The sequence below is a fragment of the Mandrillus leucophaeus genome, unplaced genomic scaffold, assembly GCF_000951045.1.
Source record: "Mandrillus leucophaeus isolate KB7577 unplaced genomic scaffold, Mleu.le_1.0 Scaffold80, whole genome shotgun sequence".
NCBI lineage: Eukaryota > Metazoa > Chordata > Mammalia > Primates > Cercopithecidae > Mandrillus > Mandrillus leucophaeus.
Genome location: NW_012108697.1, coordinates 1,450,169 through 1,454,585, shown reverse-complemented (window position 1 = coordinate 1,454,585; position 4,417 = coordinate 1,450,169). Strand labels below are relative to the sequence as shown.

General features: G+C 38.1%; 1 protein-coding gene across 2 annotated transcripts in view; it reads left to right on the top strand.

Moving 5' to 3' along the window:
* TDRD1 (tudor domain containing 1) overlaps positions 1 to 4,417 on the top strand; it is a 61,425-nt gene that overhangs the window by 22,294 nt on the left and 34,714 nt on the right. The gene's annotated exons all lie outside the window — the stretch shown is intronic.

The following is a 4,417-nucleotide window of genomic DNA, read 5'->3' as shown; positions in this document are numbered from 1 at the left end:
TCTCTGATTTCTTTTCGTTTTGTAGTTTTTAGCTTACAGGTCCTGTGCATGTTTTGCTAGATTTACACTTCAGTATTTGATTTTTTTTGAGTAACTGTAAATACTGTTGTATTTCTGTCCCCATGTTCATTATCTGAAAATATGATTGGTTTTGTATGTTTATCTTCTGTGATCTTGCTGAAGTCTTTTTTTTCTTTTTTTTTTCTTTTTTTTTTGAGACGGAGTTTTGCTCTCATTGCCCAGGCTGGACTGCTGGGCTGCTATCTTGGCTCACTGCAACCTCTGCCTCCCTGGTTCAAGCGATTCTCCTGCTTCAGCCTCCCAAGTAGCTGCGACTATAGGCATGCGTCCCCACACTTGGCTAATTTTTGTATTTTTTAGTAGAGATGGGATTTCACCATGTTGGTCAGGCTGGTCCCAAACTCCTGACCTCAGGTGATCCACCCGCCTTAGCCTCCCAAAGTGCTTGGGATTACAGGCGTGAGCCACTGGGCCCAGCCATTGAAGTCCTTTTAAGATCCCTTGCAGTTTTCTACATAGCCAATCATATCATCTGCAAATAGGGACAGTTTTATGTTTTCTTTTTCAGTGTATATGCCTTTGATTTCCTTTCTTGCTTTATTGCATTTACTGTAGGAACTTTCTACACTAGGTTTGAATCACAGTGACAGTGGACACCTTGCCTTGTTTCTAATCTTAGGGAGAAAGCATTCAGTCTTTTACGATTAAGTTTAGATGTAGGTTTTTGTAGATATTCTTTATCAAGCTGATGAAGTTTTCTCTAGTCCTGCTTTTCTGATCCTTTTTATCATGAATAGGTGTTGGATTTTGTCAAATGCTTTTTCTGTATTGATTGATATGGTAGTGACTTCTTTTCCTTTAGTGTATGTATTTGGTAGATTACATTGTTATTTTGAGTGGTTAACCAGCCTTGCATTCCTGAAGTGAACTATGCTTGGTCATGGTGTATAATTATTTTTATGTATTGCTGAGTTCTATCTGGTAATATTTTATAAGGATTTTTACATAAGTTTTCATGAGAGATTTTGGTCTGTAATTTTCTTTTATACTGTCTGTGTGTGGTTTGAGTATCAAGGTAATATTAGTTTCATGAAATGAATTGGGAAGTGTCCCCTCTTCTGTTTGCTGGAAGAGAAATTGTATAGAACTGGTGTTAATTCTTTAAACATTTGGTAGAATTCTCCAGTGAAAACCATCTGGACCTGGAGATTTCTTTTGGGGGAGTTTTAAAGGTATGGTTCAGTTTCCTTAATATTTATAATTGAAGTCTATTCAAATTGTTTCATATTGTGTTTGCATTTTTTAAGGAATTTGTTCATTTTGTCTACACTGTCAAATTTATATGTGGAAGTGTTCCCAGTATTTTCGTGTTAGTGGTGTCTGTAGTAATGTTCCCTATTTTATTCCTGATACTGGTAATTTCTGTCTGTCTTTATTGTCTGTCTCGCTACAGGTTTGTGTTTTATTGATCTTCCCAAAGAAATAGGTCTTTGTTTCATTTTTTTCCTGTTTTTAAAATTAATTTCTTCTTTATGTTTACTGTCTCTACTGCTTTTGGGCATTTTTTTGGTCATTGATTGGGGGTTTTTTTTGTTTGTCTTTTTGGTGGTTGGTTGGTTGGTTTTTTAAGACAAGGTCTCCCTCTGTCATCCAGGCTGGAGTGTAGTGGCACAATCATAGCTCACTACAGCCTTGTACTCCTGGACTCAAGCAATCCCACCTGCTGAGCCTCCTGGAGTAATTGGGACTACAGGTGTATGCCACCACACCTGGCTATTTTTTTTTTTTTCTGTAGAGATGGGGGTCTTGCTGTGTTGCTAGACTGATCTTAAACTCCTGGCTTCAAGTGATCCTCCCACCTTGGCTTCCCAAAGCACTGGGATTACAGGCTTGAGTTGCCCTGCCCAGCCCCAGTGTGTCTTTTATTTATCTCGAAACTTCATCTTTAACTCATATTATTTAGAAGTGTGCTTTAGTTTCTGGGTGTTTGAAGATTATTAGTATTTTTTCTGCTGCTGATTACTGGTTTGAGTCTATTGTGGTCAGAGAACAGCTTCTGAATCACATCAGTTCTTTTAAGTTTGTTGAGGTTTGTTTTATGGCTCAGGATGTGGTCTTGGTATACATTCTCTTGGCACTTGAAAAGAATGTGCCTTGTCTGTTGGGTCAGACGATCTATAAATATCTAATAGCTCCTGTTGGTTGGTGATGTTGTGTTCCATCCTCTTGCTGATTTTATATCTCATTATGTCAATTGTTGAGAAGGTATTAAAGCCTCTATAATCCTGGGTTGTTTATTTTCAATTCAGTTAGGCTTTATATTTTGCAGCTGTGGTTCATGCATATTTAGGATTGCCGTGTCTTGTTGGGTTGACTCGTTGTCATTATAATGTCCCTCTCTTTGGTACTTTTCTTTCCCTGTAATCTGTTTTATCTGATATTAATACAGTCACTCATTTTTCTTAACATTTACATATTTTTCCATCTTTTTACTTTTGGTCTATATTGTTATACATAAAATGAGTTTCTTATAGACACCATATATTTGGGTAAGGTTTTTTAATTCACTAGGACAGTCTGTCTATCAGTTGGTATACTTAGATAATTTACATTTGATGTAATTGATACTTGAGAGTTTATGCCATTTGTTTTGTTTTCTGTTCTGTTTATTTTTCCTGCCGCCTTGTGGGTTACTTGAATACTTACTGTAATTTTGATTTTTATCTGGTGTTTTCAAGTGTGTCTCTGTATACCTTTTCCAGTGGTTGCTCTGCATACTACATCATGTATACGCAACTTATGACAGTTACCATTTTACCAATCTGAGTATAGTGCAGACACCTTAACCTCCCCGTGCATTTCTTTACCTTCACCCGTTTATGTCTTACATATTCTATCTCATAGATTTACAACTCCTTCAGACGGTTTATCATTTTTGCTCAAACTCTCAAACATAATTTAGAACACTCAACAGGAGAAAGTCTGTTGTACTTATTAGTATGTTTCGTTTATCGGGTCTCGAACTCCTGAGCTCAGTCCTCCCACCTCGGACTCACAAAGTGCTGGGATTACAGGCATGAGCCACTGAGCCTGGCCTGTTGTGTTTTTCTTCTCTATTTCAGTGTTCCTGCCTTTATCATTTCTTTTCTCTTTAGAGAACTTCCTTAGGCCATTCTTTTAGGATAAAGCTGCTGGTAACAAATTCTCTTAATTTTCTTTCATCTGAAAAGTCTTGATTTCCCATTCATTCCTAAAGGATATTTTCCTTGGATAAGTTTCTCAGATAAGTTTTCTTTCAGAACTTGAAAAATGTTTTGTCACTTTCTTCTGGCCTCCACGGTCTCTAATGGGAAATCTGTCTTTTTAAAGACGCCTTACTGCCATGTTGCTCTTTGGGTCTCCAGGTTCCTAGCCAGCCCACCTCCTCCTTTCCTACTTTCAGCGTCACCTTATGTTTGTTTTATATAGAAGTTCAGGGTTTTAGTTTACCTTAATAGAAGGAATTTTAAAAATCCTCCCTCCCCCATACAGGTAAGGGATTCTTTTCCTCTTTCTGCTTTCAAGCTTTTAATTTTCAGAATTTTAAGATGTGTCTTGGTGTTTAGTCTCAGTTTACTCTGGGGCTCACTCAGCCTCTTAAATTAGTAAATTTATATCTTCTGCCAAATTTGGAAGTTTCTGGCAGTCTTTTTTTTTTTTTGGAAACAGAGTTTGACTCTTGTCGCCCAGGCTGGAGTGCAGTGGCGTGATCTCAGCTCACTGCCACCTCCACTTCCTGGGTTCAAACGATTCTCCTGTCTCAGCCTCCCAAGTAGCTGGGATTACAGATGCCCTCCACCACACCCAGCTAATTTTTGTATTTTTAGAAGAGATGGGGTTTCGCCATGTTGGCCAGGCTGGTCTTGAACTCCTGACCTCAGATGATCCCACCAGCCTCAACCTCCCAAAGTGCTGGGATTACAGGCGTGCGCCACCGTGCCCGGCCTCAGCAGTCATTTTTTGAGTACTTCTCAACCCTACCTTCTCTCTCCTTTCTGAAGACACAAATGCTAGATCTTTTGTTATAGTCCCACAGGTCCCCGAGACTATTCATTTATTAATTCATTTTCATTCTGTTGTTCAGATCAGTCGTTTCTGTGGTTCTGTCTTCAAGTTCACTGATTGTTACCTCTTTTCCCTCCATTATGCTAGTGAGCCTGCTATTGTGTTTTTTATTTTGGTTATACTTTTCAGTTTTAAAATACCCATTTGGTTCTTTATATCTTTTATTTCTTTAGGGAGACTCCGTATTCATTTGTTTCAAGCCTATTCGTAATTGCTTGTTAACGTATTGATGACTGCTTTAAAATCTTTATAGATAAATGAATGTTTTTGTCATGTTGATGTTGGGTGCTTG